This window comes from Colobus angolensis, unplaced genomic scaffold (assembly GCF_000951035.1).
Source record: "Colobus angolensis palliatus isolate OR3802 unplaced genomic scaffold, Cang.pa_1.0 Scaffold262, whole genome shotgun sequence".
Classification (NCBI taxonomy): Eukaryota; Metazoa; Chordata; class Mammalia; order Primates; family Cercopithecidae; genus Colobus; species Colobus angolensis.
This window is the reverse complement of record NW_012115844.1, coordinates 4,052,716-4,074,779: the sequence shown is the minus strand read 5'-3', so window position 1 is coordinate 4,074,779 and position 22,064 is coordinate 4,052,716.

Here is a 22,064-nt window from a genome sequence, read left to right as displayed (position 1 = left end):
TCAGTTCAAAATGCAGAAATCACCGGTCTTCTGTGTCCTTCGCGCTGGGAGTTGGAGACTGCAGCTGTTCCTATTCGGCCATCTTGCTCCGCCGGCGAAAAGCAGAGTTTTTCAAGGTCACTTGGACCGTGACTTTGGAGTTAAGCAGTTGGATTAGTTGGATTCAAGCCCTGGTGTAAATTTCAGACCCTATGTTGTATTCCCTCCAGTGCATAGTCTTTCTACTAACTCAAGTCATTTTCATTATTTCTAAACTCAACCTCCTAATTTTCAAGAGAAAAAGAAACATCTAGGGCTTATTGTCTGTGTTTGGTTGAGGAAATATGCATCTTGAGAGTATGGATATGATCATAGAGGGAGACATTGTAAAAACTCGGGAGTTCATTATCACCTTCCTTTGGTAGTCCAGCAGAAGTACTTGTCAGTTCTCACTTAACACTTCTTTCATTTTCTCCTTTCAACTGAGCGCAGGACAAAATGTCTATTATTGCAAGAGGGAATCATTGACTCCATTTCTTTCTCCTTGAAGATGGAATAAAGCACTCAGCTTCGAAGAAGTCCCTTAAGTGATTAGTGTCATTTCCTGTAGTGCTTATAGAGTCCTGGATTGCAAACTTTTGAAAGCTGGAGAGACCCCTTGAACTTTCATTTTTCTATTTCAAAATAAATGAAAGAGACAGCAACTTAATTCTTCACTAATAAAGTAAAATCCACCTCTGGTTTGGAGATTGGGGAGCAAAATACCATTCTCTCCTTTACATACACTATAATTTTATACATAATTCTCCATCCATGTACCCTGACCTTCATTTTCCTTATCTGGGACTGTGTGATGGAATAAGGTATGAATACATAGGATTAGCCTGGTCCAAAGTGGTAACTTTATGCCTGACCATACTCTGGGTCTGAGAACGTTGTGCTCAGTCAAGCCTAGAAGCTTTACAAGAGCAACCCAAAATTCACACAATCAGTTGTGGCCTTCTTATATGGAGGTGTCCAATTTTGTAGTCTTCACTAAGAGAGTGAACTACTTTTGTGATTACCTGGTGGTAGATGTAGTAAGTTAATTGGAATTAAAATTATAGTAGGAATCGTTGATTTGTTAAATTATTCAAAATGTACTGCAGTAGACAGTTTCAGGATTGATACCCAATGATCCTCACTCTCTTGGTTTTCCTTCCTTGTGCATCAGTTCCCTTCAGTATGGGCTGAACTTAACCCAGTGACTCACTTCTAACCAAAATATGACAAGGATGATAGAATGCCACTTGCAAAGTTGAATTATAAAATTTGTGACTTCAATCTCTCTCTCTCTCTCTCTTGCTCTTTCTGACTCTTTTCAGTCTTATGAAGCAAGCTGCCTACAGAGATGTCCACGTGTCAGGAAACTGAAGCTGGCTCACAGTCAGCAGCTAGCAAGCTACAAAGGGCTTCCAACAGCCCATAAAGTACTGAGTACTGCCAAAAGCTGTGTGCATGAGCTTAGAAGAGCTTCATCCTCCAGGTAAGCCTCAAGATGGCTCAAGCTGCCCTCTTTACATCTTAAATACAGCCTTTCAAGGACATAAATTTGGGAACAATAGACACAGTTGACTGGTAGAGGGTGAAAGGAGAGGAGTGGGTTAACAAACTACCTACCAGGGTGACAGGATCCATACTCCAAATCTCAGCATCACAGAATACTCCTATGTAGCAAATCTGTACATATAGCCCCTCTTTCTAAAATAAAAGCTATAATTAAAAAAAAACACACACACACTTGGGCAAATTAATGATCTTGGTCATTGTGAATAGTGCTGCAATGAACATAGGAGTGAAGTTTAAAAACAAAAAGAAAACCTTGACCAAAGAACCCAGCTAAGCACTGTGTAGATTCTTGACCCACAGAAATCTTGAGATAATAAATGTTGTGTCTAAAGCCACACAGTTTGAAGTGACCTGCCAGGCAGCCATAGATTACTATTACAGATGCTTTTTACCCAAAGGAATTATCCAAAGAACTGCCATAATCAATGAAAACTCAGTAAACTGAGTAAATAACATATGCATGTTCAGCAAAAAACTGTATTTAAAAATCTTCATCAGAAAATATTCCAGTAACCACAACCAAAAGAAGGAAATACTTAGGTGCATTTTTAACAAGAAATATGCAGGGCCATTTGTGGAAAACTATAAAATATTACTGAGAAATATAAGATAACACTTGAATCACTGGGATGTAGATCACATTTCTGAGTTAGAAGACTTAAAGACTGTAAACTATTATTTCTTTTCAGATAGCTCTAAAATAGAGTGCATTTCTATCAAAATCATGACAGATTGTCTACTTAACTGGAAAAGATTAATCCAAATTTATCTTGTAAAAAATAAGTATGCAAAAATAGCAGAGAATTGTTTTGAAACAGAAGTCTTATGTGGGAGAATTAATCTTATCAGATATTAAAATACTATAAAGCTATAAAATAAAAAATCTGTATGATTTTGACCCAAGCCTAAAAAGAGAGATGAAGCAAAGTAAAATATCAGAAATATGCTCCCTAAACATTAACAATTTTACTTACAATATAAAAATATTAAATACATTTATTTAATAATCAATACATCAATATATTTATTTAACAATTTAATTGTTAAATACATTTATAAAGTTACATGTATTCATGAATGAACTCTTCTTTTCAGAATAAAAAAATCACATACCACCCACCAATCACATACCACCTTAAAACTACTAACATAATAACCATGAAATACATTTTAAAATATATTTTCTAAAAGCTAAGGGAGAAGAGCAGCTCAAATCTCTAGAGCAGTGGTTTTTAAACTTTAGCAAAAATAAGAATCACAAAGAGCTTTCAGAAATACAGGTTTCCAGCTTACCCTAAGAGATTCTGAGTTACTCCTGCATATTTTGACAAGAACATCTGATCATTCTGATGATGGAAATCTAAAGATCATACTTTGAAAATTACTGCTGTAGGGGCTGAAGTTCCTTCTAATCCCAGAAGGGGTGGATGAAATAAAAAGGGAAGGATGAAATAAAAAAGACTTTTAATGTAAATCAAAACAAACCTGTGGTATATAAAATGATCATGCAAATTTATTACTGAGACAGCATATTTATGACAAATATGGCATAAAGTTTTATCAATAATGAATAGACAGCTCAAACAGATCAAGAAAATGTACTTGGAAGTTTACAGATAAATCAGAAAAGAATAGCTCTTCTGTAGTAGAAGTGCATTTGTTTAAAAAACAATGAGAATATGTTTAAATCTACCAGTAATCAAAGTCATGCAAAATTAAAATCATCACAATGAAATTTCATTGCTTAAATACATTTGCAAAGATTTTTTTGAAATGTCAGTATGAAATGCTTTCAAGTGTGCTGAAAGATGACAAAATCTCATGCATTGCTAATTTTTGTGTAAATTGTTGCAACCCCTTGGAGAGCATCCAGCAATATGTATCATAAGCTTTATAAATATCCATAATATTTGATTCAATAGTTCCATTTCTAAAACATACCCTTAAAAAGAGAGTATATAAACATATTCATCACATTATTTATAATTGCAAAAATCTTGAAAGAGCTTAAATGTCAACAAAGAGGGTTGATTACGCATATCCTTTTATTTTTAGCCCTAAAAATGATGTTTGAATGTGAATGTTACATTATGAAAATTTCTTATCCTAAAATGACAACTCGAAGTAGAGCATCAAATTGACTGTAGTGTTAGACATGCATAAATGAGATATATGATTTTATATTATATATATTAATGTTGTATATTTTAATTGTTGATTATATAGCATATATAAAAAATCTATAACTAAGAACTCTGTATGTTTTGACCTCATAGTGAAATAAAATTTCAATATTTAATCCTCACAGCCATATTGCACAGGTACTGTTAATACCCTAACCTTGTCAAAACATGCTTCCAGCAGAGTCAGACAGCTGCTAGGTATGGGGCTGGGATTTGAGTCTTGTTTCCCTCAAACCAAAGCCCGTACTCTTAAGCTATGCTTTTGGACTTATGCCTTTAAAAGAAGTAGAAGAAAATGTACAGCCAAATCATAATAATGACTATCTTTGGGTGAAAGGACTAAGAATAAGTTATTATTAGCATCATCATTATCATCCTATCTTCACACATTTTTAGATTTGATTTGATGAATATATATTAATTATTATGATGTACTATGAGAAAATAAGCAAAACTAAAATAAGCAAAACTAAAGAAAATATAACTCTCTTTAAAAATTGATTTCTTTGGTAGGGGTATGAGGGAATATAAAAAAAATCACTTGCTCCAACAAAATTGATAGAAGGGTTGAAATTTGCATGGTGTCTCCTGGGGTACAAGGTGTTCAGGCACAATAGTCCCTCCTCTACGCACACTTGTCCTAAGGTCTCACATCTCTGGCCTGTTTTAACAAATGTACAATGAGATAGTTCAATTAGATGATTTCCAGAATACCTTCCGACTCTCTCATTCCAGAATTCAAATAGTATGATTTAAGCACTAATATTTATTTCCCCTAATAGAAATCCATCTGAGGTCCCAACAATCACATGCCTATTTTTCTAGGCATGTTTAGAAAATGTGTTGAGATTTCCTATGCAAAAGTGGTTTCCTTTCTGTTTTCCACAAATTTATAAAAAAGTTAAAAATTAAAAAGTTAAAAAAGAGGCATACCCAGAGTTCTAACTGATCGCTCCCTCCGGACGCCAGACTGACAGCTGCCTGTGGGATCCTCCATGTCTATCTTCACTGGGATCTCTGGGCGACCATGGTGGATTTCAGAGACTTGCAGGATCCAGTGGTTTCCTATTCACTCCGGACACAAGCAGTGAACTCCTACTGAGAAACACACTCTGTGCTAGGTGCAGGGGCTGGAGAACTTTCTCAACTATGGCTTAGACATTCCTGTGAATATCCTGCCTCTGACCTCAGTGTTTGTTGGACATGTCTCCGTTGCAGTTAGATGACCAGTGCTTCCGATCCCAGTTCTGAACTTTACTAGCTGTGTGACTTAACGTCCCTCAGCACCTCTGAACATCACAGCCCAACATTTGTGAAGGGATTTTCATGTAAATTTACGTCCATATATACTCAACTAGACTTCACATCTCTCACATGTACTTACAGTATTAGCCAACAACTCAGCTTTGAAGACACAGATACACTTTAAAGACCCCAAATGAACAATCTCTTTGGCATTTGATGGACTCTTCCCTGCTAAGCTATTATTGTGATTTTAAGGAATTCCCTTTCATCTTTCTAAAATGACTCTAAATGTGACTCTCATTAAAATAGAAGACTTACATCTCAATTACAGCTTGTCCTTCTCCCTCTTTGTACATGAAAATAAAGAAAATGCCTTGGGAGGTCCTGGTCCCAAAGCACGGAGATAAAAATAGACCAGTGGGATATTACAGCCAGCGACGAGACATGGTGGCTAGCAGCCTACCTCCATGTATGAGAGTGATTTCCGCTCCTGCACTGCTTTCAAGGACAGTTGAGGAAATTGTTATGGGTTCTCCGTTTACTGTTCAAGTGCCACATTCTGCAGAAGCTCTCCTAAACTCTCATCACTGTCAGCATTATTCTGAGTAGATTCTCCTCTGCTGAGCTTCTTTTAAGATCTCCCTCTCATGTCACCATCTCTCACTGTAACGACCTTAACCCCACTACCCTTTTCCTTTTGCCTCTCCCTTGTAACGAGATACCTCACGACTTGTAACGCCTTGACCATCCCACTTCTTCCCTCTAGGCAAGATCTTCAAGAAATGCTGGTAGAAAACACTGGCTTGCTTTGGTTCAATGGTGGCTCATATTTAAGAAATGAATCAAGAAAATATTGTGCTGGCTATGCAAAAATGTCTTTAAGTGAGATAGACAAAGATAATCCATTACCAGGGATAGCTTCTGCTCAGCAAGCAAAATTGATTGTCCAACCAGATCCAAAACAAACAAACAAACAAAAGACAAAGTCAATGGTACTCTTTTGTGCCTATTTCTATTTCTAGAGGGCATGCATAAAATACCAAGTGGGAGAATAACAGATCGGGAGCAAATTCAAAAGGGAAGCCCTGAGTTCTGTCCTAGTCATGTCAAGTTTGAGATACTTATGAGGATGTAGAAGCAGAAAGGTTGAGTGGAGAGTGTGAAGTTCTGGATCTAAAGCTGGAGTTATCAGTGTATAGATGGGTTCTGAAACTGGTGGTGACTGAGATCACCCAGAAAAAAATGCACAAAGATGAACATACCCAGGGTAAAAAATGTCTAGAGAAACTCCAATATTCAACTACAGGATCGACGAGCAGAGTATACAGAATGTAGACATAGAAAGGGCAATGAAAGAGCAGAAACAAAGAGGAATGGATGTCACAGCCTCCAAAGAAAGACAAAATTTCGAGGAGATTTGGTCCTGTCAGCTATTATTGATAAGCCAAATAAATGAAGACTAAAAACTGTTTTTCAGATTCTGCCACAAAGATATTAAATCAGAGTCTTGGTAGAAAACTAATGTTCCTCTCTCCTGGGAGCAGTTTCCTTCCTTCTGAGCCTTTTTGAAACTCTCCTCTCCTCCCTACTCCATCTATGTGGTTACTCTGGGAGATGTCCATTGGTATAATTGCATCCCATCCTTTGGCCACTGTACCTTGAAACAAGGCTAAGCACCTGACCCAAAACCATGCCAATGAAATAGCTTAACTGGCAATTGAGAATTAAATGAATATTATAGTTAAGTATGGCTGCTGTTTGAATTGAGAAGTATACCAAAAAGGGTTGACTATGGCCATTTATACTCCATCCAGACCATCGAAAAGAGAAAGTTTATCTTCTGCAAGAAGAATGTATGATGGTATATGAGTTTCTACATTCAACTATTTCCATGTTTTATCTTATTTCTAGTCTTGGTTTCCATAAACCTGTATCATTACAATAAATCATTTTTGTCTCAGCTAGCTAAAGTTGGATTTTATTATTTGTAATAAGAGTCTTTTGAACAAATATATGAATTGATAACTATGACATATCTCATATTATAAAAAGGGTACACACTGTTTAATCTCCTTTAACCATGACAATAACCCAATTATTACCCATATTATAAATGGGGAACCTTGGGCACCTAGGAGTCAAGTAACTAATTTAAAGTCACACAGTCAGTGGGTACTAGATGCTGATGCCAACAGAATTTCCCCTCCACCCTTGGAAAGTTCACTGAAAAATAAACTCCCAGTAAGACAGATTAATAAGAGAAAAGTCTTTACAAATATATTGCTACCATGTGCACAAAGAGAATTACAGGGTAATTACCTCATATTTCAATGGGGTACAGATGGTGATATATCCTCTGTGATACATGGGGAAATGTGAATGATTTTAGGATGATAGTAAATGATTTTTAGGGGAATTCAATGGGTTGAGAGCATACAGTGGTCTGGGGCAAAGTCTATTGGGCTTGCAGAGTGAACAAGCTTCTATATGTGCTCAGTTAATGAACACTCAGGGAAGAGACGGGGATAATTGTTTTCTTCTTTAGAAGATCCTGACCTTAGGTAAACACAAAAACTTCAGATAACAACTTTATCCCATGCTTAGGGAGAGACAGTGGGTGAGTAGTAAGGGCAGAGCCAGAGAGACCTTGAGGTCTCATTTACAATTCAGCATCTACCAAGTACTGTATCCTGGGTTATTGGTTTCTAAGCCCCAGCATAGAGTTAGCACTTAACTCACATACTCTGCATCTAAACTTCATGCTCTTAATCACAGCACCATACCTTTGCCACAGGCAGTATTATAAGTAGCAGATGTTCAGAGTTACAATGTCATGAATAGTGAGAGCAATGAGAATGGATTCACTTTGGACTAGGGAGTTTGCAATTGTTCCATTGTAGTGAACTCATTGGTGAAGCTAACCTGCTGATTTTTCATCTCAGATGTGTGCATTGACACTAATGATTAAAGGTATTTCATCAGTTCATCATACTATGTGCATGGTTATTTTTAAATTAGATGCTATAAGCTAATTGGATATCAGGAACATACATTTATAAAAAGAAGGATTTTCTGCTGTTAACTAGAGATCTGAGACCCCAGGTAACTGGAGGTGATGACGGAAATGTAGGTTAGGGCTAACTGGGAGAAATCAGATGACTTAAGAAAATGTGAACCAGCATGTCTTTCCAAAAGATTCCTGCTTATATCCCTCAACTTGACTTTCTTCCTAAGTCTTCTTTCTAAGGGACTCTCAATTAGAATATGGCTCAGACCAGGGGAAGATTCTATGCTAGATAATAAATACTTCTAGTACAAGGATATAAAGGTATACACTTAAAAGAAATCCTCTTCGTGGACAGAATCATGTGCAGCCACATGACTGACCATGAGTTTCACTCTGTGATCAAAGAGGTGATTCTGAGAATTCATCTTCATGCACTCCATTCATCCTGTTATTCACCTTACTATATTTGTTTAACAGAATGTGATTTATTCTCCAGATTAATGACCAGTGCATGCTGCATCAACTTTTTTTCTTTTTCTTTTTTTTTTTTTTTTGGTGAAGTTTAATGCCATTATCTTGCTTTCCTCCCACCATTGTATGCTTAGAAAAATCTATAGAGTGGAATAGTTAAAAGCAGAGATTCTTATGTAAAAATATAGAGATGGAAGTCCAAACTCTACCACATATTAGTTGTGTGAACTTGGATGAATTATTCAATATTTTGATGTCTCACTCTCCTTTCCTCACAAAAGAGATAATATATTGTGGAGTCAGAACACAATGGTCCAGATCCACCATATTTTATCCCTTTTTTGAAGAATGACATAATTTTGGATTCCAAATCTTAAAATCATTTTTTGTTTGTTTAGTCACTCGCAAACATGTACTAGGTTCTTATGATGGGCCAGGACCTTAGCCAAGCAACAAACTTGACCTTGTTTTTGAGTAAATATAAATTAGTGGACAGAGAGACGTTAATTGTGTAATTACAGAAATAAGAATAAAGTTGTAATTCTGGGAGCTGCTATTATAATAAAACCTATAGTGGGAAGATGTGATCATATAGGGTATGGAAGTTTTGAAACTATGTCTATGGAAAGACTACAAGGCTGGGAACCAAGAGGTGAATGGCAGTGGATACCTATTCCTTTGTCAACTTAGTACCCACCACATTGCTGAGATTTGGTTTTCCGAGATCTATGCCTCCCTCCCCCAATTCTATCCATAGGGTTATCAAGAGAGATTCCATGTAATTAGAATATGACTCTAAATCTTGGTCACAGCTGGTCAGTACAGAGGTGGGTGTCTTACCCAGTTGGGCCAACTGAAGAGGTCTTCAGGGAATGTGGATTCCATTAAAAGAGGACAGTTAGGTCTGGCTGTTCTTTTGCACTAGAATGATGCAATTCATATGTTACTGACTGACATCATTTTGTTTTCTGTTTTTCAGTTTAGGAAAGAGACAGTCAGTGTGCAGCAAGAGAAAAGAGAGAAGGAAACATGTGGAAAGACCCAAAGGTAAACATGGAGAGAAGAAAATTTGGTTCCAGATGTGGCTGAAATGCTAGATTCATCTGGACTCCATTCTTGGGTTATTTGACACACTCTATATCCTAATGAGAATGTTCCTTTTTAGATTGTTAGTTTATTCAGTTTGAGTCCCTGTTGCTTTCTGTTCTGATTTCTGCTGTATTATTGTCACCAAATAATAGAGTTCTAACAAAACTCAGTATAAATAGTGATGTGAAGGGGTGGGAGCAGGAACTAGACTAGAGCAGGCAAAGAGTGACGAGGAAGTAAAGAAGTCGAATAGCAACTATTTCAACAGATCTGGCTGTCAAAGTGAAGCTGGGGACATGGTGGAATGGAGATAGAGCGGTAGAGATGGCTTGTGACCAGGTTGCTCCCCTGCAAAGGTATAGATTTGTGGCTGCAAAGCAGCCACTTGCAAAGATGAGCTGTAAGTTCGTTTCCTTTTGTTTGGATTATTTAATTTTGTTAATTTTAAGAATGAAGACACAAGAGCTGCCTGAATGCAATGGGAAGTAGATCGGTTAACCTTTGCTGCATAACAAGTGGACCTAAAACTGGGTGACTTGAAACTGTAAGTATTTTTAGTTCTTGATTCTGCACATCGACAGTCTGGGCTGGGTTCAGTCAGATGATTCTGCTAGTCTGAACTGTTCTTACTCGCGTTATCATTGCAGTCAGTAGTCAGTCAGTGGGCAGTTTTCTGGGGCTGGATAGTGTATAATGGTTGACCTTCATGGGTGGCAATTAGCTTCCTGCCATCTAGGGTCAACAGGCAACCAGACTACATGTCTTTTGTCATCTCGTAAGCTCATCTAGGCTTTCTACTTTTTGACCAAAGCAAACCACATGCCCAAACCTGGAGTCAGAGTCGATGTTGAAGGGCATTAGCAAAGGGTGTGCACTCGGGGAGGCGTGAACGAATCAGGGCCATTATGGAATTCAATTTGCCCAAAAGGCATAGAGAACGAATATAGAAGAATGAGATAGGATAACTTTTTGAGATGGTGATATATAGTCCTCAGGTCCATTTAGCCTTTAAATAGAAGGCAGATTTGCTAGGAGTTCAACAATTTAAAATGCATGATTTTGGTGGCATTTCAAATAAAATGTTGGTGGCTGATGCAGTGTTTTGTTTTCTTGAGCTCTTATCATTTATTTCTCATAGAAGCTGCAAAAGGAGGCCTTCCATTTTAGAAACCGGGACAGCCCGCTGCCAGTAGTGTGCTCAGCTCAACTCTCTAATTACTGTCATGCTGACGGAGGTTAAATATTTATGAAGAATGTGCTTTTTATCACCCAATCTAATTTTTAAACTCAGATTTTCTGATCTCATTGAGATGTTAATAACCTGTGATTCCCCCCCTTCCTTTAGGTTTTTTTTTTTTTTTTTTTTTTGGCAGAAGTCAAAGATCTCTGTGTTCTCATTTATTTTGTAAAGGGTGACACATTTATGGGGATAACTACGGCATAAAGGGAATTGCCAAGAATGAAAAGTGGAAGGAATTGACAGGAACCTACTTTCAATTCAGCCAACAAAAATTGTTGGTAGCAGTACTGGAGAGCGAATTTGAACAATTTGATTGTGATACTAGTTCTGCCACTTTTTTAGCATTGTTATGGTCTCGACAAATGAACCCCACTGAGACTTAGTTTTCTTCACTGCTAAAATGAAGATGACTTTATCATACCATACCTGGGCAAGGCAAGGAATGACATAGGGACCTTAACAATGTTGCTTTAGAGGTAAACTCACCTCCACAGTCAGTGGAACTTATAATAAGAAGGGCAAATGGTTTCAGAAAAAGTTTAGGGCAAAGCCTATGAATTGACAAGCTGTGGTTGAGCACCCAACATTAAGTTCTGCTTTGTAGATAGTCAGTCCTTGCTTCCAAGTGCCTATTGCCTCACTGAGGAAAATAAATATGCACATATGATAATGACAAGGAGAGGTCCAAGTGTGTAAATCACACTTTAACCTGTGGAATTGACTATCGGTGACTGCATTTTTTAGAGGAGGGCAGCCCACTCTGACTCTGTGGCTACATTCAGCTTTAGAGTCAGCCATATCTGAGTTTGATCCATTCTTTTCTTACTATATGACCTTATGTGAGTCTAATTACTCCCTGAGTTTTGGTTTAATAAAACAATCATAACCATAGCGTAATAACTTTGAGTTGTACACTTTCCATGCACCATACTAAATAGCTTTAAAGGATTAGTTTAGTCAATCCTCACCTCCATTTTGAGAATAAGTGTCTCTTCATTTACAGAAGAGAAAATTGAGGCACAAAGTGGTTAAATTATTTTCTCCAAGTTATAGCACAATTAAGGGAGCAGCTGAGACATGAGCTAATTTCCTTGCTCCATATCCTTTGCACTTGCCCGCCGTGGCATTGTCATCTCACCGCCAGGGAGAGTAAACTTCTCTCAGAGTTGCTGCAAAAGCTGAATAGAATAATAGATGTGGAAGAGCTTTGTGAGCTCTTGGAAACCTCACTAATGGGAAGAACAGCTCCATTTCCCTGCTCTAAACTCCTTCCTCTCCATCTTTTATTGTCTTAGGTGCATAATCCTGGGGACCTAAAGGATACTGTATAAAGTGGACATGATGATATTGTTCATGATCTACCTACCTCACAGGATGGAAGCGAAAAATCAAGTGAGATTACATATGTTAAAAGACTCCATTGTAGGTGCAGAACGCATTTTATTTACTTAGTTAACCATTTGCCTTTCTGTCAGCGTTCTAGTTTCTTTTCTTGTATAAAAGCTTCCCAGATGTCCCCAGACCATTTGAAAACCTTGTAGATCTACTAAATAGGTTCATTTATTGATTCAACAAATGTTTATTGCACGCCCGTATATCTCAGGCACTGGGGATTTTGTATAAACAAGACAGAGGAGATTCAGGCTGTCATGGAACCTATGTTCTAGTAGGGTGTCCACAGGCACTATACAAACTAGAAAATAAATGAGCAGATTAAGCAGAATAAGTTCGGAGAGAGTCACTTTCTAAGAAGAAAATAAAAAAAAAGGATGTGACGGAAACTGACCTCTATGAGTTGTCCTAGAGGCAGTGGTGAAAACAAAAATCATTCAGAACGAGTGCTCCTGAAGCTGAGAACCGAATGATCGGAAGGATGAACAAAGCTGGGGTGTTTAAGACACAGCAGGAAAGCCAGTGAGCAAGAGAGATGGAGGTCGCGGTGGAAGTCAGAGAGGAAGGCAGGATCCAGATCAGGGAAGACTTTGCGGGCCAGGTCAAGAGTTTCCATTTGATCTCAAGAGGAATAAAGAGGCATTGGAGGGATTTAAGCAAAGGCGCCATGACACAATGGGGACATTGAACAACCCCCTTTTGCTTCGGCTGTGGCATAGATGGTGAATGATGATGTGGCCAGAGCAGAAACAAAGGCAGTGAGATTAATTTGGAGACACTCTTACACACACAAGAGAGACGGTTCTAGCTTGAACTAGGCGTCACAGTGATGCCTTCAGCACATAGGGTCTAATATTTGTAAGAGTTCTGTTGAGGTACGGCATAAACTTCCACCTTGACTGTTACACCTTTACCATCAGAAACCAGGTCAGATACCTCCTTTTACTTCCTTGTAAGCATTTTTGTGCATGAGTCAATAATAAAAATAAAAAATGCATTTCCAGAAGAATTTTATGCCCCCAGTCCCCAAAGCTCTGCTTTCTATTTCAAAAGATATTCAGATCTTAGACTTTGGCAGATGTGTACATTTTGAGAAAAAGCAGAAGCAAAAATTAACAAGTCTAGTGTGAAATTCATTGCCGCTGTTTCATTTCTCCTCCCTCAACAGAGCAGCGCATGCCACGCTCACTTTAGCGATGATCAGCTTTTTTTTTTTTTTGATCTTGCCAAATTGCGTTAGTTTCTATATTTATCTCTTTTCTGCCTCCGGGAATGACTCTTAATGATACATTTGGGGAATAGCTCCACCCTCTCTTCCTACATTCCCTGCTAACCCTCTGTGTGTGCTTTTGAGGCACTAAATTTACTATTGTCTCACTGGGTAGCACTGTGTAGTTTTGGACAGTCATTCCCCAACTGGGTTTCATCTCATCACAAAATGTATCAGTCACCCTAACTTTTCATTAAGGGGCCAAAGAGGCAAATGTTTCTCTGGGATTTGTTTTGTCGCATAACTGTCAAACTGTAGGTGTTAGGAATGGGAGGTACAGAGGGAGTGTCAGAGCTCTGAACCCCCATAGGCACCATGCTTTGTCTTCAGACCAAATAAAATGCCTTCCTTTTATAAGTTCCAATATTTTTTTCAAATGCATATTAATAACGTTTGGTAGAATACAATCTAGATATATTTTACATTTTTATTAGCTTATGATAGTCTTTTGTCGTGTTTTGCTCAATATGGACCCCAGATGTATAAGCACTTTTCCATGGTGGTTGCAATGTGGTTAGACTCTAAAAAGGCCGCTACACAGGGTGAGCATTTTCAAAATTGCAGGCTGCAGAGTCAGGTACCTGTATTTCTGTGCCTGCTGCACTGTGGTGAACTCTAGAACATCAGGGCGAAGCTTGACACTGTCTGTGTCCTCCACATTGTGAAGCACAGACCCTGGGAGCTTTTAGGAAAGAAAAAAGAATCACATTCCTGAGTGGTGTGTACTACTGCACTAGGCATACTGTTTTCTAGACTTGGGCTGCTAACGCAATTCATTCTGAAACAAGTCACTGAAGGGGGCAGTTTCATGATGACAATTATAATTGATAATGATCATCTTCCTTTTATAGATGAAGGAACAGGCCCAGAGAAACCTGGAGCTCAGGGAGATTAAGTAACCTGCCTAAGTTTGAAGCTACTCAGAGGCAGAGGCTGAACTGGAGCTCACAAATTTGAATCACAATCTCTCAGTAAAACCTCACGTTGTTCCAAATAAAAGTATGTCACACCGGTAATGAACAAATGACCTTGCAACGCCATGTTGCAGACATCTCAAACATCTCTACTCCTGCGGCTGGGACATCAGCCCCTTCTCAGGGCTTCATGCCAGCCTGAGAAAAGATGGCAAGGCAGTGGAGGAAGGAGGAGGAATGTGTAATACCATTTGTTTCTCTAATAGTCCTGTGACACCAATATTTAATTTTCTCACTAAGGATATTTCCAATTGTGTCAGCAGAGCCAAGGAAATTGCTCATTGCAGAGAAAGGCCATATTTATGCTTCCATTAGGGAAAGAGCAGAATGATGTTGTGCAATGGTATAGTTAATGCCCTTTGCCAAGAACAGACAGCATCTGATATTTACTATTCTTCCCTTAACTCATCCTGCCTCCATTCCCCACCCTGTGCGGTACAAACAGCCCATAGCATTCTTGCCTAGCCCCCTAAAAGGAGAAAAGAACCAGAGGCTGACCCAGACCCTCACGGCTATGCTACATCCTTGCCTGAGTCTTCAGACAAGTCACTTTCTTTTTCTGATTTTTAAAATAAAAATCACAATCTTATATCGCAAGATCATTTTGAAGATTAAATAGGATGGATGATAAAATGTAAGGTACAAAGTTTGTTCTGCTATGGTGGTACCTGCCTTGTAGATTTCACTAGTTTCGTCATAGGCATTCTGAAGTAGTGACATAATGGGAAAAGCACTGGCTAGAAGGCAGTTCTGCCTGAGGTCAAGTTCTGACTCTGCCACTTACCAGATTTGTGACATTGACACCTCTCTGAGACTTCTTGTTTGCATTACCGTGGCCAGTTCTTGATTCTAGAGACCTCTGCTTCCCTCGGTGAGAAATACTTGCCCCTCTGCCCCCAGGCCTGGCCCAGCCTGGGTTGGTACTCGGGTCCATCATTGGGTCAGCTGGATTCTAGACCTGTTCTTATCTGTGGGACATCAGGTATCGGGATTTGAGCATCATCTCTTATGTCTGAGTCCCTGTCTCAGCAGCCCCTTCCCCATAGACTGCAGCCCTGCCTTGCCTCTAATAGCCAAACGATACCTATTGATTGGATTGCTTAATGGGTGTCCATCACTGGGAGCACATAAGTGGACGAAATAGCTCCTGCCCTTTGGAAGATCAGCATTTAAAGGAGAGAGACGGAAATTTTAATAAGAGAAAACAAAACGCGTATTGGATGTCTCCTGCCGGTTAGGGACTCTACTAGCCCTTTACTTAAAGCTAGTTCTGATATGCTTGCTTTTGTAATCCAAATATGTTCCCAAAAGATTGATCTATCAGGGGACAGTTTGAGTATAATGCACGTTTTGTGTTTGCTTAGCAGGATTTTGTCCACAAGAAACACTAGTAAACACAGAAAACTGTACCCGCGTGAGCTGGGGCATGTAGAAATACACACAATGTACACAGGCAACGCCTTGAGTATCTTCCAGTCGCTGCCATCCATAGCCTATGTAGTGTGCCCGTCACATCTGGTGTGACGACTTTCCATCGAATTTCGCATATCTTCCTTTCCTCCACTTCACAATGGCTCAGAAGCTGCCAACTTCAGGTCCTTTTCAAGATCAAGGGCCATCTTTATTAGTATTCCATCTCTTAATAAGTATGAAAATGTGTTACTACTTTTATGAGGTTTCTACCTTTTTAGGCAAAAAGTGTTCGTGATAAAGTTTGTGAGTATTGTGCCCCTAACCCAATTTTTCTTACTATAAACCCTGCTGTTCCTACAACATAATCACACAGTTACAATGATATTTTAGGAACTCTTACATCACATCATAGCAAAACTGATTATACATAATCTCATTTAGTTTAGCTTAATTGAGACAGGTGGGTATTATGTCTGTGTTTATTATGTGAGTGTTATTTTTCCCAATTTGCAACTGTAGGAATTGAGGCTCAGATTGATCCAGGTCACCATCTACAATGTATAGAGCTGAATTTAAGACCCAGGTCAGTCTGACTCCCAAGTGTGGCTATTAGCCATGGTGCTTTGAGGATGGAAGAAATCTACTTCCTTAATACTCAGGAGATTCACAGAGTCAGGACCAAATACTCACAGAACGTTTGAAGATTTCCAGCCAACATTTTCAGAGCTTGGCTACTAACCAGGGTAATTTAAAGTGTGACGCAGCCCACTAAAGTTGATAGCATCTTAGAGAATGGAATCCAAGTCTTCCACTTGGAAAAATACGGGCATTCATTAGTTCCTTCCCCGAAAAGGTTGGACAGTGATCCAGGAACTAGAGAGTGCCTGGGATATAACACTGAGCAATGCAGTCTTCCTCCCTGCCTCACTCTGCTTAGAGGAGCCAATTCCTGGGAACGGAGGGGGTTCCACACATTAAGGAAAGGAAGTATTCCAAACACAACGGTGTGATGGGTAAGGCCAAAATATGCTGGAAACAGCTGTAAGGTCTGTGTGGAAATGCAGGGATCATTCGGGGAGAAAATGGTACAATTCATATTGCACTGGATTGAGAAGGAAAGTACGACGCATGAAGAAATTGAGGCAGCCAGTTCAGTTAGAGAAGCCTAACTAGGTAGGAGATGTACATGATTAAGGAATGTTTTGTTAAAATAAGGGGAAATTAGCCCATGCAAATACAAAAAACAAGGAGAAAGAAACTGAAGTTAGCATTGGGGGAAGCTGGTGCACCAAATTCCTGGGGAGCTTCCTCCCTGAACTCCTGCACCTCCCTAGAGAGGGAGTTATTCCGAAAGCACCTCCCCTCTGATCATGGTTATTTACCCTACACCGGACAGCCAACATTCTGTGGAATTGAAAGACTTTCCAGTGTGTATCAGGTGTGATTCCAGCATTCAGACTTCCTGACTTGCCATGTATGACAGGTGCACACACAAAGCCACTGGCCTCAGACTTTCTTTCCCATCTCTAATCGACCTGACGATTATTGGCAAAGTGTATGTTATATGAATTTCACTTCAATTAAATATATCTTCTGTGTGTCACTTAGAATTGTCATGTGCATACATATATACGTATGTGTACACCTGTATATATATATATATATGTATACGTATATATGTGTATACATATATGTATATACATGCATATATACATACACATATATGTATCATATCATAGAAAACCATTGATTTTCTGCATATTGTTTCTGAAAACAACTTTAAGTAAGATGAAATCAATTTAAAAAACATACTGAATACAAAAATAGTACAAGTAGTGGCTACGAATAGCCTGAACTTTACAGAAGGTACAGGAATTGCTTGGGAAACACTTATGCAGGCAAATAGCTTAACAGGAGATACTGTTGTTTCATATTTAAAGTAGGAAATAACAACGATCTCACAGGTTTTTATAAGTTTGACATTAAATTGTAAATGTGGAATCTAGACACTCCGCAATCTTCTTGTCTTGTGAATACAGATGGAATTCCATAAGCGTTATTCATCTAAATTTCCAGTACAATCTTGTCATTTCAGTCCCCTTCAAAGTCCACCTATCATTCCAGTATTATTTCCTGGATGTTTTGATCAGTTTCCCAGATGCTTATAATGGGCTGTGGCACCAGAGTCAAGGGTGCCCGTGCCTCCTTCTACTGGTGTGTGGTCTAAGGCACCCATCCTAGCAGTCCTTCTAGGTGAACACTGCCCTGCTGGAGAGATATCCTCCAGGGCATTTCAGCTGTCCAGTCCCTTAGGTGCGTCAGGTGGGTTGCTGCAGCCTTCAAGGTCCTCTGAATGCTTCCAGAGAAGAGCTCCTCTTGGTGCTGTTTGAATCCCTTCATTCCTAAGGGCTCAACCCACAGACGGTGCCACCCGCCTGAGACTCGCCCACAATGAACATCCCCCTATTATTTTTCAGTCAAGAAAGAAAAGGGAGATGCCCAGTATGAGCGAATAGATGCTTGCAGACCAACAAATTCAGCTTTTTTTAGACAAGCCAGGCAAACCTGAGCTCCGGTCAGGTAGAATCATGCGGACACGTAGCAGTTTCTTATCAAAAGTTGTTCGGGACCCTTACTAGGAATTAAGACACAGATGCCCCCACAACTGCTCTATGCATTCACATTGCACGTTCTACTGCAGGGTGAGGTCACCTCCTGGGTCTCATCATCATGAATAGCACTTGGACAGTCACAGAGCACTTGTCCATATAGCCTCAAAAACTATCACAGCAACCTTGGAGTTTATGTAATATTTACCTTCCTTCACAGGTGAGGCAACTGAGACTAAAGAAAATCAAGTGACATTACTACTGACAGAGTTCATCATTGCTAATGCCAAATGCTCTGGATTGAACCCCACGCCAAAGTTCTTATGCGGAGGTCTTAAACCTGAGTACCTCAGAATGTACCGTATTTGGAGAAAGGCTTTTTACAAGACTTAAAATGAGGTCACTGGGGTGAGCCTTAGTCTAATACAAATAGTGTCCTTCTAAAAAGATGAAATTTGAAGAAAGATAAAGCACACATGTGAAGATAAAAGCAGAAATCAGAGTACCGGTCCTCCAAGCCTTCGAAGAAAAGGGATTGTCAGCAAACCGCCTGAAGCTTGAAGACAGGTGTGAGACAGATTCTCCCTCACAGCCACAGAAAGAACCAGCCCTGACAACACCTTGATCTTGGACTTCTGAGACACATTTTTGTTGTGTAAGCCACCCCGTCTGTGGTACTTTGTTAGAGCAGCTTTGGCCAGAGATTCCAGTAAGGCTCAATGCATGTCTGTCTAAAGCACAGCACTTATCACCCACTTACAAGCAGGCTGAGAGCCAAGAAGGGCACACACACACACACCACAGACACACACACATCACATACACACACACACACACACAAATATACATGTACCTTTAAGTTACTACAAAATTTCAGAAACTAAAGCTCATGTACAACTCTCCAAGGACCACTCTCAGGCCATCATGTAGCATCCGTTGAGGATTATTGTATTCATAGTTCTGACCAATGTGGCAATGTATTTTCCAATCAGTTAGAGAAGAGATAGATTGAAGTTAGAGAAGGGATAGATTGAAGAAAACATAAGCTAACATGTGCTAAGCATTATGTTTATGACTTGCAGTGATAACAGAATATTTCTTTCTAACAAAACCCTTCTGATTTACAAATGTGTGTTAAAATATGCAACTAACATAAACTGTCTCCAAAAAATCCTGGAATTTCAAAAGAACAGTAGTCTATAGAAGTCAAAGGTAAAATCTTGGTTACCTAAAATTATTCTTAGGATTCCACTGCATTGCTTTTCTCTTTTCAAATTAGTTTTTTAAATTGATATATAAACTTGTATATATTTATCATGTAAAACATACATGTTTTGTAGCATATATACTTTGTAAATGGTTAAATCTAGTTAATTAGCAAATGTTTTACTTCACATAGCTATTATTTTTGTGATGAGAACACTTAATATCCACTCTCTTAACATTGTTCCAGAGTATAATATATACTATTTTATGTAGTCACCATGCTGTACAATATACCTTTTGAATTTATTCCTCTTATCTGAGTGTATATATGTATTCTTTGATGAACATCTCCTCAAACTTTTCTTTTCCCTAACCAGTCAGCCTCTGGTAACCACTATTCTACTTTCTACTCTTATGGGACAAACATTTTTAGATTCTACGTGTGAGTGAGGTCATGCAGTCTTTTTCTTGCTGTCACTGGCTTATTTCAATTAACATGAGGTTTCCTGGGTTCATTCATGTTGTCACAAATGGCAGAACTTCCTCATTTTTTTATTGCCGATTGGTACTTCATTGTGTATATGTACCACATTTTCTTTATCCATTCATCCATTAATGAATAATTAGGTTGTTTCCATATCTTGGCCGCCATGGCACATAATGCTGCAGTAAATATGGAAGTGCAGATATCTCTTTGATACACTGATTCATTTTCTTTGAGTATATACCCAGTGTTGCGATTGCTGAGTCATATGGTAGTTCTATTTTTAATTTTTTGAGGAATCTCCATACTGACTTTCATAATGGCTGCGCTAATTTACATTCTCATCAACATCATGTAAGAGTTCCCTTTTCTTGTGAAATTAAACAGCATTTCAGTTCAGCATAATGATAAATATGATGATCCCCCAAGACATCACAAAAATAAAGATAGTTTTCCAAGTGTCCTGTCTTAGAACGCAGGAAACTATGCTTTATCGCAATGAAAAAAAACTTTACCAAGTATATTTATAATTCTAGATTTAAAGGCTTTAATGAGCCAAGTTTTGTCAATCCCCCAACATTTAGTCACTCTGGAAATCATAATTTTCTGAGATCCAGGGAGGTAAGCTTTGCCTGAACAAATCCTACCATGTTCTCTCCTCCACTACCACTTAGGCACAGCCACTTAGAGAACAGAAGAGTGTTAATCACTTTTCCTAGAGTTGTTTTTTAAGACTGTTTTCTAGGATGCAGAGTGACCAGTTTTCTGCCTCTAATTAGCAAACTCATCATTTGAAGTGTGACCTAGACCAGGCCAGCAGACTTTCAACGAATTTCTCGACAATGCCTGACTCCAGTTGTGTTCCTTGCGAGTTAAACTCATCCCACAAGTATTTATAAGAAGCCTGCACAAGGACAAGCTCAGTGTTAGGAGGAGCTGTCAGTGGAAGTGGAAGACAACACAGACATCTACACACCTGATGTTTGGGGAGTGGAGGAGAAGGAGACCGGCTCAGGATAGGGAAGGGCAGATGGGGCAAGATCCATGAGTCTTGAACTATGAGTTTCTAGGGCTGCCATTACAAGGCAACACACACCGAGTAGCATAAACAACAGAAAGTCACTGTCTCTCAGTTCTGGAGACTGGAAGTTCAAGAACAATGTGTGGGTGGCATCGATTTCTTCTGAAGGCTATGAGGGAAGGATCAGTTCCAAGCCTGTCTCCCTGGCTTTTAGATGGCCACCTTAACCTTATGTCTCTTTACATTGTCTTTCCTCTATGTGGGTCTCTGTGTGCAAATACCCCCCCTTTTAATAAGGACACCAATCACTCAATCAAGACCCACCCAAATGACCCCACTGTAACTTGATTACTTCTGTTAAAATCTCTATCTCCAAATAATTTCACATTCTGAAGTACTAGATGTTAGAACTTTGAAACATGAATTTGGGGAAGACATAATTCAGCTGACAGCAGGTGTTATTTCAGCTTTAAACCCTGTTCTTTACCCCAGGTTACTCAAAACAGCCAAGAAAAATGATAAGAAAGAGGGTGTGTGTTTCCTGAGCTCTGAGGAAATGAGAGGAGAGAATATGTGATATACTACGCTCTGAATTTCTATGACCCACAGTCTCCTTCAGTTTCCTTAAATGAATGCATTGCTTCTCTCCAAGGAAATGAACTTGATTGACTCTAGCTAGTATTAAGGAAAATGGCCTCTGGGCTTCCCTTAACTGTAACTTAAAGAAATCCTAGTGTGATAAATCCTTGTTCATATTAGTGCTTTGCTGAGGGCTAAGTACCATATTCTTGCTCATGAGATGAGGATAGTAAAATTGCCAAGAATGGAATCACAAGTAGCAGATTTGGGCAGCACGTGTGTGAACGTAGCAAA